General features: G+C 37.5%; 1 protein-coding gene across 4 annotated transcripts in view; it reads right to left on the bottom strand.

Annotated features, from left to right (window-relative positions):
- Window positions 1-15,871, bottom strand: part of LOC141441531 (lipase member I-like) — a 34,367-nt gene that overhangs the window by 14,045 nt on the left and 4,451 nt on the right. The window contains exon 1 of one of the 4 annotated variants that reach the window (XM_074106299.1): window positions 739-758. The exons of the other annotated variants lie outside the window; for them this stretch is intronic. The gene's annotated coding sequence lies outside the window, so the exon portion shown is untranslated. Of the gene's footprint in view, window positions 1-738; window positions 759-15,871 lie in introns of those variants that run through there. 4 annotated transcript variants of the gene reach the window in all.

Genomic DNA, 15,871 nt, shown 5'->3' with positions numbered 1-15,871 from the left:
CCTTGGGTTACATTATTGAAGTTTTAGTACGGATCCCTAATTTTTTTAAATATATTATAGCTTGTCACTCGGAGATAGTGTAGCTTCTCAACGGTGAAAGGTTTTTTTTAAATCGGTCCCGTAGTTTCCGAGCGTATTCAATGCAAACAAATAAGCAATCAAATCTATTCTTTCCTCTTTATAATATTAGTAATGTAATTAAAACCGGCCAAGTGCGAAGTGCGCACGAAGGGTTCCGTACCATTAGAGGACCAATTAACACTAAGAATAACGGCCGAGTGTACTTTACAAAGTACAAATTTTTCATTGAATATGTAATGAATTCTAAGAGTTTAGAAATAATGTCCATAATAACAAGGCAGGTCACCAACGTCTAGGTCTTAAGCGCTAAGTTTGTTGAAAAATGTCAGGACTCAGGAGGATATACAACTAAATTTCAAGCATCTACCTGTTGCCGTTATTAATATCAAGCAAGAAACGGAAAAACAATCACGTTTGTTGTATGGGAGCCCCCCTTAAATATTTATTTTATTCTGTTTTTAGTATTTGTTGTTATAGCGGCCACAGTAATACATAATCTGTGAAAATTTCAAGTGTCTAATTATTACGACTCAAGTGATTGAGCCCTTGACAGACAGACGGACAGACAGACAGCGGAGTCTCAGTAATAGGGTTCCGCTGGCACCCTTTGGATACGGAAACCTAATAAAAAATCTCTTTTTCAGAAAGTGGACTTACTTATGTGTGTGAGCCACGGTGATCACTACAGCACTAATCTAACGTAGGTAGATCAATATAATGTCGCAATATAATGGCGCCTCATTACCTGTCATTTCATGGTAAATTATACTATTTTAACTAAATGACAACAAGTGATTAACTTTTTCATGTCCATCGTCATCGCATATCCGTTCGGAATGTTCTAATCTTTACTATCGTCATGGTACCATCGGGTGGTTACGTATTAGTTAATTAAGTCAGCAAAATTACGAATCTTAAGGGACCTAGTACAATTGAAAATACAAATAACAATATTAATATACAAAACGGAACCTATAACTGCTCGATGTTTACGAAAATTAACCCATCAAGCCTCCTGTCACAATGAGAATGAGAGGGCAGAATGAGGGGAAAATTAACCCATCAAGCCTCCTGTCACAATGAGAATGAGAGGGCAGAATGAGGGGAAAATTACCCATCAAGCCTCCTGTCACAATGAGATGAGAGGGCAGAATGAGGGGAAATTAACCCATCAAGCCTCCTGTCACAATGAGAATGAGAGGGCAGAATGAGGGGAAAATTAACCCATCAAGCCTCCTGTCACAATGAGAATGAGAGGGCAGAATGAGGGGAAAATTAACCCATCAAGCCTCCTGTCACAATGAGAATGAGAGGCAGAATGAGGGGAAAATTAACCCATCAAGCCTCCTCTCACAATGAGAATGAGAGGGCAGAATGAGGGGAAAATTAACCCATCAAGCCTCCTCTCACAATGAGAATGAGAGGGCAGAATGAGGGAAAATTAACCCATCAAGCCTCCTCTCACAATGAGAATGAGAGGGCAGAATGAGGGGAAAATTAACCCATCAAGCCTCCTGTCACAATGAGAATGAGAGGGCAGAATGAGGGGAAAATTAACCCATCAAGCCTCCTGTCACAATGAGAATGAGAGGGCAGAATGAGGGGAAAATTAACCCATCAAGCCTCCTCTCACAATGAGAATGAGAGGGCAGAATGAGGGGAAAATTAACCCATCAAGCCTCCTCTCACAATGAGAATGAGAGGGCAGAATGAGGGAAAATTAACCCATCAAGCCTCCTCTCACAATGTGAATGAGAGGGCAGAATGAGGGGAAAATTAACCCATCAAGCCTCCTCTCACAATGAGAATGAGAGGGCAGAATGAGGGAAAATAACCCATCAAGCCTCCTCTCACAATGAGAATGAGAGGGCAGAATGAGGGGAAAATTAACCCTCAAGCCTCCTCTCACAATGAGAATGAGAGGGCAGAATGAGGGGAAATTAACCATCAAGCCTCCTCTCACAATGAGAATGAGAGGGCAGAATGAGGGGAAAATTAACCCATCAAGCCTCCTCTCACGATGAGAATGAGAGGGCAGAATGAGGGGAAAATTAACCCATCAAGCCTCTCTCACGATGAGAATGAGAGGGCAGAATGAGGGGAAAATTAACTACTTCGGCACAACATCGATTATAAGTATTATAACTTTGTCAACTTCGACAGAGTACTCACTCAGTTCATTGATATAGAAACTCACTATTGTACCGGTTTTGTCAAACGTTAAAACCTAAAATTGCTAAAAGTTTTGTTTGTGTATGCGTGTGTAGAAAACTTTCAATGCCATGAATATTGGATTAATAAAAACAGCACGGCAATAAACATGCAAATCTATGGAAATGTTTCCAGTAGGTACTGATTGCACAGTCAAGCACGCACGTTAGTACAGATGCAGTGGATAATGTTTAAGGCCAGTACAAACGGACTGCATTCCAACTGCATCGTAACTGCCAAATGCAGACTGCTGCTGTATGTATTATGGTCATATATATAGTAGTTTATTTATTTATATTGTAGTTTATGTATTATATTGTTTAAAGCACTGTATAGTAGCTTCCATTATTTTAACTCTTAAATTCACCCTTTGTCGGACCCTAACGTATTGCTCCTCTCCTCTCATCCACTCAAAGGTTGACTGGTAGAGATCCCTTAAAGGGATAAGTCCGCCTTTGTACAAGTATCTTAAAGTTTGTCAGTTGTATTTTGTTAATTTTCTTTTGTACAATAAAGAGTTTACATGCATACATACATACATACTGCCCATACATTTCAATTGCATTCAGAGTGCAGTTGTACCGACTCCAATCGAACTGCGACAAAAATTTATGAGCAGTCGGCAGTTGCGGTAACGTTGCAGTTGGAATGCAGTCCTTTTGTACTGGCCCTTAGCCATCGCATTTTGTCCAAACCAAAGATACAGATTTACAAAGGCTAACTTATGCCTAATAAAGATCTCTTCTAGTTCTACCTAGTCAATTGGTGTAATCGACTGTATATCATACAGTCAAGTACAAAAAATATGTGAGTACCTATTTGAATTATTTAAAAATACGTTAACCACGGCTTTATTACGTCACGATAAAATTCTGTTCACCACCTGCTAAAATTTATTCCTTACTTCTCCATCCATCCACTGTAAAGGTTGCCTGGAAGAGATCGCTCTGAAGCGATAAGGCCGCCTATTGCTTACCTCAGAAAGTCTCTGTGTTTTCTGTACTGCTTCCTATGTGTGTTGGTGTGCAATAAAGAGTTAATGTATTGTATTGTTGTCTGTGGTACATATTTTTGAAAAGTTGGATCAGTTCATATTTTGGCACTCGACTGTACCGCGCGTTTACGGAATGACGTTAATTTCCCAATTTTGTTTTATCTAACGTTAATATCGATCGATTACGGAAGTCGTTTCGTCGACGGTACTTGCGCATGCGCGAGCGGGATCAAGGTCGATTGATCGAAGCACGGTATAGCATTTTAGGCTGCATTACGAGACTACGAATACTATTAGGTATAGGTAGTGCCACCAGAGTTGAGGTCACGTCACGCACACGGGAGCATGTCAAGTAATGACAGCAGGATTTGACATTCACTCATTCATTTAATTCATTCTCCTTTTTACCCCCGACGCAAAAAGAGGGGTATTATAAGTTTGACCGCTATGTCTATCTGTCTGTGTGTCTGTCTGTGGCACCGTAGCTCTTAAACGGGTGGACAGATTTGAATGCGGTTGTTTTGTTTGAAAGCAGATTTTCTAGCGATGGTTCTTAGACATGTTTCATTAAAATCGGTTTAGCCGTTTTTGAGATATTGAACTTTGAAGTGACAAAGGTTTTCCAACTTTTCGTTGGTTAGGTTATATGCAATCAGTTCTTCATTTAACTGTGTGTGTAATCATTCACTTTTACTCTCGTGGCACTACCCATACATAGGTATATGTACAAGTGTTAATATTTAGATATACTGAAAACCTGAATTAAGTGTAATCCCATTGATCCTACTTCCCACTAATATTCTAAATGCGAAAGTCTGTGAGTCTGTTTGTTTGTTTCTAACCATCACGTCTAAACCACAGAGCTAAACCAAGTTTCTTGCGGCGCATTCTTCTTGGCAATGATGGTCTTTCCGAAAGCGCTGCAAAATTTTGGGCAGTAGGCAGTTGTATAATTCCATGTTGTGGCGAGGTTGTGGCAGCACGAGTTACAACTCACACACTTATTTTCCAAGCTATATATACATTTAAATAAATCGAAGAAGCCTCGTAACATAAAATAACTACGATTATGGTCATTTGGCGTTGCAAAGTAAGTCAACGTGAAGACCACTGATGTGCAATAAATCGAACAACTTGCCAGGTACTATTGCTCTTTACTCCATACAATATACCAAAAAGTTATAGTGGCTCTCAAGCAGAGGATCGTGGGTTCAAACCCACGTTGTGAGGAAACCTGCGCAAACCTACATAGCAATACGGTATTTGACTATTTTGTATATGTTTTATAAATTGAAACTACACAATGCCTGTTATCGAATAGAGAAACAATTTTTAAGCTACCTTTACTAATAACAAAGTTATAAAGGTTTAAAATTCAAGATTAGACAGAGAAAGACATACTGGCATGTGACGTCACACGCCAGTACCGCCATACTTGCTGCATAGAGAAAAGCGTTTGAGAAAGATACAGGTATATAGATTTTTCAAAAAATCACCATAAATCCAATTTTCAACCGATTTCAATTTTCTCTTCGCTAAACACTGTCTGAGTTACATTTGAAATTTACCACGAGCTTTGCGGTGAAGGAAACATCGTGAGGAAACCTGCACAAACTTGCGAAGCAATTCAATGGTGCGTGTGAAGTTCCCAATCCGCACTGGGCCGCGTGGAACTATGGCCAAGCCCTCTTGTTCTGAGAGGAGGCCTCTGCCCAGCAGTGGGACGTATATAGGCTGGGATGGATGGATGGAAACACTGTCTGTGTATCTATATTTTCATAATAATATTAAGATATGGCAAATCCAGGAGTTGTCAAATACCGTATTCAATGATATGTGTGAATTTCCCAATCTGCACTGGGCCCGCGTGAGAACTACGGCCTATGCCCTTTTATGCTGAGAAAAGGCTTGTGCCCAGCAGCCAGTGGGACGTGTATCGATAGTAGTAGGTAATAATACCTATAGGATTCCGTTTGTCACTATTCTATTGTTTCTTAGGTACGGAACCGTCAAAACGAACAGCTAATTGATGTTTCCAGGAATGTGTTTTTCGTGAACCAATAGAAGGGCGATTATCCAAGCGTTTCACCTTCACATTTTTCTGAACACTTCTGCAAAAATGGCCGAATATTCTGATACAGTTCTTTAGTTACCTACCCATGAGGTATAAATACAGGAGCTCGAACAAATAATCAAAAACAGGCCAAGAGCGTGTCGGACACGCCCGAAATAGGGTTCCGTAGCCATAACAAAAAAATTTAATATTTTTCTAAGGATTTCGTATTTTGTACGGAATATTCCAAGTTTAGGTATATTTTATACCTTAGGCTGCTATATTCTCAAGAAAACTTAACCGTTATAGTTTTCCTTGTAAGTTTGATATACTTACTACCATTGTAAATTTTTTCAAATTTTTCCACCCACCGGTTTAGATTTAAGAGGGGGGGGGGGCCTATTTTAATGAAAGTTTGCACTTTAAAGTTGAATATATAAACAAACCACTAAATCAAACAATTGTCTTAGCAAACCCCTAATGGTTTTAAAAGACCTATCCAACGATACCCCACACTATAGGGTTGGATGAGAAAAAAAAATCACCCCCACTTTACCCTAAAAAAAAATTTTTTTTTTAATTTTTAACTGTACAATTTTGTCGGCATAGTTTACTTATATATCCGTGCAAAATTACAGCTTTCTCGCATTGATAGTCCCTGAGCAAAGCCGCGGACGGACAAACAGACAGACATGGCGAAAGTAGAAGGGTTCCGTTTTTGCCATTTTGGCTACGGAACCCTAAAAACTGTTGTATACGTAGGGTAAGATTCACAATTCACTCTCGTAATAAATTGGGTACCAACCGCACGTCTTTTATTTAGCAGTGGCGACGAGGATGGGACTTCAGAATCTACAGCCGATTCGTGAAAAATGCGACCAGAAAAATAGGGCGGTTGGAACGAACGAACAATAGCACATAAACGCTTCCTCTCCTCGCTCCGCTCAACTGTTTCCATACAGCTGTGCTGTGCGAGGCTAGATAAATGAAATGTTTGTATTGCTTAGTGAAAACACATTCAAACAGATCCTCGCTAATCTCTGGTGGAAACACAGCCAAATGAGCCTTATAAAGATGACCTTATTCTTAAGTTTTGGCCTACTAAACCTGAAACGGTGTCGGTCGGTTAAGTTAATCGCAGCCCTGTTTAACCATCACCCTGACCTCGCTCTTAACTGTGTTACGGACTAATTGGCCAGCGTAAGGCCACCGGTTTGAGTCCCGCAGCAAACAAGAATGGCTCAGTGGTCGTATTGGAATCATAAGATAATGGTATGACTGTGTTTCTGTAAACTACAGCGAAGATAAATGTCCTAGAGCTAGATATGCTAATGCCCAATAGATGACACCCCGTTGTCGCCTGTATTGGTAATCTCATAAAGTTAGAGATAGTGCAGTCAATTTCAATTGGGTTAAATTAAATTCAATTTAATTTGTAATTTAATTTGTAATTTAATTTGTTATTTAATTTGTAATTTAATTTGTAATTTAATTTGTAATTCAATTTGTAATTTAATTTGTAATTTAATTTGTAATTTAATTTGTAATTCAATTTGTAATTCAATTTGTAATTTAAATTGTAATTTAATTTGAAACTAAATTTGTATTTTAATTTGTAATTTAATTCAATTATGACATTTCGAAGAGGCTTATAGATGCCACCGGTGACCGAAGAGCTGGCAGCTACCTCGCTCAAAGAATTAGCCCGGCGATTCAACGAGGAAATGCAGCCAGCATCTTCGGCACAAAGCCGCAGGGGCCTTTTTTAGATCTAGCTTAGTTTTTAATTTAGTTTGTAATATTTAGTATTATTCCTTTAGGCGTGCCAGGACAGATTCATATTAATTCAGTTGAGTTTTAGGCCAGAATCTGAGTAAGTACCTACGACTCTAATGCTGCCAGTTTCTATTCCCTTTTGCTTTTTGTTTTATTTTGATTGAAATAACCTTTCTTGTTTAGTCGTCAATTAGTTTATCAATAAAAATTTACAAAAAAAAAAACAATTCAATTCAGTTTAATTTTTAGGTTAATTCAATTTAATTTTAAGCGCCGCAAGTAGGTACTCCTCCTTATTAAAGGATTACGAGTTTGCGGCGCTTGCTGTTCAGACCTTAGGGCCCTGGTCAGCCGACATGAAGTTTTTTATAAAGGCCCTGTCGTCCCGGTTGGTCGACGCTTCTGGGGACCCAAGAGCTGGCGCGTACTTATCCCAGCGGATCTCACTTGCGGTCCAAAGGGGTAATGCGGCCCGCGTCATGGGAACCCTGCCACAGGCAGATCTTTTAGACGGGGTATTCTTTTTATAATTTTCATTGTTATAGTTAGTTAAGCTATTTTAGGTTAGTTATTTTTTATGTATGTAAACTCATAATTGTACATATAAAAGTCGATCATGAATAATAAAGTTTCATTTAATTTTTAATTTAGTTCAATTTGATTAACTCAATTTAATTTGTAATTTAACTCAATTTAATTTGTAATTTAACTCAATTTAATTTGTATTCAAAGATCTATCAAAGAGACTCAGAGATACCACAGGAGACCGAAGAGCTGGCAGTTTCCTCGCTCAACGCATCAGTCTTGCGATCCAGCGGGGAAATGCTGCCAGCATCTTTGGTACCATGCCGCAGGGTCCATTTTTAGATTTATTATAGTTTTAGCTTATTTAATTTTAATGTAGTTTTAGTTATTTTACCTAACTTGCCTTTTATACTATTTGTAATTTAATTCAATTCAATTTGAAATATAATTCGATTGCATTTAATCCATGCCTTTCTTTACCATTTCATGGCCCAGCACTCAGACGTTCACAGTATAATTAAATTTTCCACATTTAATACACTTAAGTAGGATGTAATTTACCATACAGTACTTAAGACAGCGGGAAGCGAGGCGGGTAGCGGAGCGACAAGCGTGTTCTCTGTTCACTGCGCGCTCGAGACGCTCGCTGCTCAGTGGCCAACTTAAAAAAGTTCAAAAACCTTTGACATTGTCATTTCAAAGTTTAATGTCTCTAAAACAGCTGAACGGTTTAAATGAAACATAGAACCACTGGAGAGAAACTCGCTTTCATGTGAAAAACAGCATTCAAATCGGTCCACCCGTTTAAGAGCTACGGTGCCACAGACAGACACACATAGGTCAAACTTATAACACCCCTCTTTTTGCGTTGGGGGATTAAAAAATGCTTGTCGCGCCGCTCCCGCTGGCGCTCAGCTCACACTCCTAAGCACACACGCTTGGATTTCTCTCAACATATCCAAATGCACATTTCCATGCAGCAAACATCGGACGGACAGTTTAGCATGCGGCACCACGAAGCAGAACGCACACATTTTTACTGTGCAAGTATGGTGTTACCGCTGAGGTTTGAAATAATAACGAGTCTTTGCATAGCTTAGGGGCTGTTTCACCATCCATTTTTATAACCCGCCGCTCCACCATTTTCAACCAACTTGAAAAAAGGAGGAGGTTCTCAATTCGTCTGTGTTTGTTACGTGATAACTCCGCCAATTGTGGGCCGAATTTCAAAATTCTTTTTTTGTTATAAAGGGCAAACTTTCGAGGTGGTATTGACTCCAAGTCAGCATCTGATGATGGGATCGTAAAGAAATCGAGGGCAAACCTCGAATTTTTAAAGCACACTTATAGCGATATTGGCATTTTTAACACCAAGTCAAGTATTTACATTCAGAAAGTATCATTTGGTGAACTGGACCTGATAAAGAAGACCGTAGGTACTGGTTCTGTATAAAATAATATAACTATGCCGTGTTTGAGCTTAACCCTAAAATTGGCAGCGTATCTAATAAGATACATAATTTAAGATCATCTTTTTTGTATTTTTTTAAGTTATTTTTGTTAGTTCTACAAGAATCCAACGAGACTTGAACTGAGTACACTTGTCTCACCTTGCCAAGTTTAGGGTTAATGGAATCGTTGCACTTTGAATACAAATCACAAAACAACTTGAACGCAAAATTACCCAAAAACGACGTCGGTCGCGCGACGGGTCAATAAAAAGTCAAAATATCTTTATTCAATTTAGGCTATAACAAGCACTTATGAATGTCAAAAAAAGTCTACCACCGGTTCGTAAAAACCTCTGTTGAGAAAAATCCGGCAAGAAACTCAACGAGGTATATTTTTTTAAACAGATTTACATTATTATTAAATGATATCTATACATCACAAGTATTTAACACAACTTTATTTTTAACACAGTAGGTTCGCTCGGCAATTTTAAGGGATCGCTAATAAGGATCGGAATTATTTCCAAATATGCCTGTCCATGATATAATCATTAACTGTATAATACGCCTTAGATATTAATGTCTACTTGACAATATATCTGAAGATTCTCGAAATCCTGAAAAGAAACAAAAATCCTGAGATCCCAGAACAAATCGTAAGATATGGTAACCCTAGCGACAATAGAAGCCTTGTCATTGTTCACATAACTCACGGAGGCTTGCGCATGAGTCATTCATTTGCTTCAATTCCATCATACATTATTTAAATAGCTATCTTACGTGATGCACGCAAGTTAAATTCAGATTCCTTAGTAGCTGACAAATAAGTAAGTTAATAATACAAATGTTAGTTAAGACCAGTACCACTACCATGAGTTTACAGTGCCCGTACTCGATAGCGAGTGACGGCGTAAATTATTTGTATGGAGAACTGTACAGCGCCTCTACAAATAATTTACGCCGTCGCTATCGAGTACGGTCACTGTAAACTCATGGTAGTGGTACAGGGACCGTAACTTTGGTGCCGATGACAGACGTATGACGACAAGCTAAATACAGAGTGTTTTTATTCAGACCTCTTTCGTTTACTGATATAATAAATCCCACAAAAACATTTGATGTTAAATGTTGCCAAGACGAGACCATGTAGCTCGCACTGTCAAAAAGTAATCAGATCTCTTGTAGAGCCAAGTTTCTAACCCTACGTGCCCAGCTCTAAATCTAAAGGCCCTAATTTTACACTAAAGTTGCGACGAAATACTCCAGCAGTGCTTAGCTCGTAGCGAGTAGTTCGTAGCGCGTAGCAGCGTTTTCCCGCTATTAATCTCGTAGGCGTGCAAACCGTGGACTAAACTGGCGAGTCGGCCGCACGAACCTTTTGCAATTCGTCATATGGGCAAGAACTTAAAAATCTATTCAATCTTTTAAACTATTTCCGTGCGGAAATGAAGGTTTAGCTGTAGCTACGCGCTACGAACTACTCGCTACGAGCTACTGCTGTAGTATTTCGTCGCAACTTTAGTGTAAAATTAGGGCTTATAGATTTAGAGCTGGGCACGTAGGATTAGAAACTTGGCTTGGCAACATGAACATGTTTTTTGTGGGATTTCATTTCTTTTTGTAAGTTGCATAAGGGTAGGGGATGATTCACTAAAAATTCTGAACTACATATCTTTTTATTTATAACAAGGACCCCTATATCAACTTTCAGACCTCTAGCATCAAAATTTGCGGAAGTCTCATACAAACTTTCACCCCCTAGTTTAAGGGATTGGGGGGGGTAAAAGTTTCAAGTTTTAAGATTTTTTCATTGTTTGTATACTATTACTAGCTTACGTACCAAATTCCAGCTTTCTAGGACTTCAGGAAGAACCTTAAGAATATTGATGATCATCAGTGAGTCAGTGACGAAATCGGGGTATTTTAGATATCAATAAAATCTAAAGTATAAGAACTGTGCAATTGAAACTTTACAGTTTTAATAAGACAACCACTGACATCATATCCCGAAAATTTGTGTTCAAAATACCGACAAACGGGTGTTACAATTTGACCGTTAATTCAAATCTTAAATTAAACGGAGTATAGTTAGTAAAACAATCAAATGTTAAAATAGTATATGCAAATATTTTTCCGTAACGGCTACAGAAATATATCTAATGTCAAAAAGTCGACGGTCAAAATGTCGAAAGTAGATTAGGTTCGATATTTTGACCGACCATATTTTATCACGATTTACGATTTTTTCTCATTTATGTGTCTGATCTGTTTAATTGTTATTTAATTTATGTTTTTATTTAATTGTTATTTTATTACTGTTAGCTACTAAGCCATGTCTTTGTTTTGAAGAATAAAGATTATATCTATCTATCTATCTATCGACATTCAGATAGGTACTTGCCCTTTTTATCTTTTTCTTTACCTTGAGCATTGCTTGGCTCCAGTCTCCACTTCCATTATTATAAACCCTCATAAATGTTACAAACGTGTCCACTTTAATGTACTTATTACGTGTGATAATTATACATAGACGTCTACCGCAGTCAGTCTGTTTCCTTGTACGCTCAATTGTACCCTCGTATCACAATAAAATGATTAATTAGCTAAATAGGAGCACTGCAAAGTGCTTCACTCGTTTAATGTTTGGTCAATATACACACATACCGACATCAAACAATTAAACAGCAGTCCATTAATAGAGGTGGGTCATTATCAAACAATTCGTCTTTAGGTCACTACATGTACTCAAGCCGTGGTGGCCTAGTGGTTTGACCTATCGCCTCTCAAGCAGGGCCGTGGGTTCGAACCGAAGCGATTCAATGGTGCGTGCGAAGTTCCCAATCCGCACTGAGCCCGCGTGGGAACTATGGCCCAAGCCCTCTTGATCTGAGAGGAGGCCTGTGCCCAGCAGTGGGACGTATATAGGCTGGGATGATGATGATGTACTCAAAAAAGGCTATTTATTGTGATTTTAATCACCCCACATATGTAATTACTAGCTTTTGCCCGCGGCTTCGCTCGCGTTAAATTTGGAGTAACATACATTTACTTTCTGCGATCCTTTTTTCGTGTTTTGATTAATTTTTCGGAGGATTAAGTGGAAATACAAATACAGACAGTTTTTTTTTAGACAGATGGTGCAAATTTTGTAATACAAAAATCGACCTTCACGTAATTAATTATGATTCTTACCAACTTTGAAACGCTGCTTCGCTGATTCAGGGTTGGAATTTTAGAAAACGCTAAAGTACATACTACGCGTTTCTTTTGCCCGCGACTTCATACACGATATAGGATTAGGTATATCCCGAGAAATTGTAAAGTTCCCGCGGGACATGAATTACTGTTAAGATCTATTTTAATATTCTTAATTGTCGATTAGAGACACATTGTAGCTTTCTATTATTGGCCTCAAAATTGAAACTTATTTTTATTGTGCGGAAAGTTTGTAATTTTTTTTCAAAGTAAGTAGTCTAATGTCAATCTGGGATAGTGTATCTTTCTATTGATAAAATAATTATTTAAATCAGCTTAATAGTTTCAGAGATGACCCCCAACAAACAAAGAAACAAACAAAGTTGAGATATTTTCCTATTCTTTCTATTTCTCTTATCTTTGCCCTAGTGCACCTCTGCATAAGGTAGGTACTTTAGGTCCATCTATGCCAAATTTCACACCGTAGCATGCTGAACGGTTGTGTTGCTCTGAAGATGAGCTCTGGTTGAGTTCGAAACGCGTCAGTGTAAAGTGGTGGTAGTGATAGATGGATTTGTGTGATTTGTGTGTTCTTACAGTGTGGAGGTGGAGGAACTGCATGAACACACATTGCATGGGCACAAAAGTAGCTATCATAAAGGTCGCGGGTGGGCAAAGTAATTGTGTCAGCTCGTTGAACGTACATGTAAAATTTCGTATCTATGCTATGAGCCCTTGAGGAGTTCCGTCATCAGCAGACGACCCTGGCTGCAGCATCAGGCGGTGTATATCATATAAACGCATTGTCATTGAAATTTAACAATCATGTAAAGTCTTTTGCGTGTGCCATCAACTTTTGAGGACTTCTCTTCTACGGAGACGATCCTCGTCAGGATGAACAGGATGTCACTGCTAAATAATTGTTACCAGATTTACATCAGGTAGCCAAATCTCCAGTCCCCAGTTTTATTGGTTTAGCATATGCGTTTTCTGATTCAGTTGGTAAGTATATAAAATCCTCTTTATTCGTTTTATCCCGTGGGATATTCGGAAAATCTTTGAAACAGTTTTTACCTACCTGCATGCCAAATTTGAAGTTTCTAATATTTATAATTACGGAGTTAGGGCCACTTTGAAGCGAAAATATAAATCCCATTTTATTCCCTATCCCGTAAGAATTTAATAAATCCTGAAAATTGTTTTTAGCTGTTAGTATTACCTACTTGCTCGCCAAATTCGAAGTCTCTAATAATTATAGTTACGGTAAAAGTGTCAATAATTAAAAGTGAAAATACAAATCCCATTTATTCACTATCCCGTGGGAATTTCGAGAATCCTGAAAACCGTTTTTAGCTGTTAGTATTACCTACTTGCATGCCAAATTTTGAAGTTTCTAATAATTATAGTTACGCAAATAGGGCCATTTTGAAGTGAAAATTAAATCCCATTTATTCCCTATCCGTGGGAATTTTGATCAATCCTGAAAACAGTTTTTAGCTGTTAGTATTACCTACTTGTTTACCAAATTTGAAGTATCTAATAATTATAATTACGGAAATAGGCTCATTAATTAAAAGTGAAAATATAAATCCCATTTATTCACTATCCCGTGGGAATTTCGTAAAATCCTGAAAAGTGATTTAGCTGTTAGTATTACCTACGTGCATGCCAAATTTGAAGTTTCTAATAATTATTGTTACTGAAATAGGGTAATTTCGAAGTGAAAATATAAATCCCTTTATTCCTATATCGTGGGAATTTCGAAAAATCTTTGTTTAGTGCGCGTCTATATATATTCCAAATTTCAAATTGCTAGACCAGCGGTTTGGGCTGTGTGTTGATCTATAAGTCAGTCAGTCAGTCAGTCGTATTCTTCTTTTATATATATAGGAAAGATTAGTCTTAGACTAAAATACCAGCGTAGTCGAATTAATTAAACAAGTTCCAAATTGTGAAATGCTGAGTCAGCGACCGTTTTGCTTTTGCGGGGTCACGCAAAATTGTGTATTATGTTACTATTTTTGTGTGTGTTTCACATTTATTTCTTATTTGGTTTATTTGTGTAAATGTTATTGTATTTGTGTGTCTGCCGTATTAGCGCATTCTTCTTTCTTTCTTTTTTCTTTCTATATTTATAGACAAGTTTATAATTTCACTTCGTAACAAACGCAAAGTGTAAAAGTGTTCTATTATAAAGCTTTTATTATTTGACAAGCTTTAAATAGAAAGGCTGAATATTGATGCATTTGCTGATGCAAAACGCAAAATGTGAAATACGAAAAAAATATTTGGACTCTGGGTCTTAAAGACTTCACCCAAGTTAAATTCCTGTGTACTTAAATCAAATGCCTGGCCGACTCTTGTTCACTTTAACTACTAATCTCACTTGCATAATAATATAATGTTAATTTTATAACACCGTATATCAGTGTGGTATACCGTGAAAAACAATACATAATTATTTTGAGGAATGATGGTTTTTCCACTAAATTATTTAATTCCATTTCGTCTAATCTGAACATTTATATAACTGATTAAACCTGTTTGAATAAAATAGGTACTACTAGATGTTATTTTAGCCACCGGATCGCCTTGAAATTTGCTATAAGTATGCAGGGGCCATAAAATCATAATGCAAATAAAAGCAACAAAAATACTGCCAGCAGAAAGAGCTCCTGCCAAAAATGTTTTTATTTCTACAAGCTTTTATTTAGTTTCACCTGTCCCGTTGTCTGTCTGTCTGTCTGTAATCAAATCTTACAAGTTAGATTCGACCAACTTTCAGTAGTTGGATTGACTTGAAATTTGGTATACTTATGTAAATTGTGTGACAATACAATAATCTGGTAGTGACATCCTGGTAGTCCAGCCAGGATCGTCTTCGGCAGGACGGAACTCTTCAACGGTTAACGGCATCGACTTCAAATTTGGTATGCAAATGTAGTTTGGGTGACAGTACAAGTACAGTCAACAAAAAGTACAGACTGCAAAAAAAGCTTGTATAAAAATTATTTTTTTATCAAAAACTTATTTCTTCCCATAAACTAATTTTCTTATAGTATCGGCTCATGTCATCCTACTAATATAATATTATAAAAGCGAAAGTTTGTGTGTGTGCTTGTATTTTTGTTGCTCCTTAACGCTAAAACGGCTAGACAGATTTGGATGCAATTTGGTATGAAGATAACTGGACGTCTGGAATAACATTTAGATTATCTATCCCGATATTCCTACGGGCATTCAGTTAAATTCCGGAAACATGTTTAAACAGCAGATTTAATATAAGTACCAGTATAAGTCATTATCCCGCTAATATAATAAATGCGAAAGTTTGTTTGTTAACTTTTCACCACTAAACCGCTAAATATTGTCTAAGTATATGTTACTATTTTCATGTCTGCTTTCATGTATTTTTTTTGTTTATTTGTATGTCAAAGTCAAATTCAAAATATCTTTATTCAATTTAGGCTATAACAAGCACTTATGAATTCAAAAAAAAAAACTTAGCACCGGTTCGGAACAACCTCTGCTGAGAAGAATCCGGCAAGAAACTCAACGAGGTATAATATATTTTTAATCAGATTT

Source organism: Choristoneura fumiferana, chromosome 24 (assembly GCF_025370935.1).
Source record: "Choristoneura fumiferana chromosome 24, NRCan_CFum_1, whole genome shotgun sequence".
Lineage (NCBI taxonomy): Eukaryota > Metazoa > Arthropoda > Insecta > Lepidoptera > Tortricidae > Choristoneura > Choristoneura fumiferana.
This window is presented reverse-complemented; position numbering and strand designations above follow the sequence as displayed.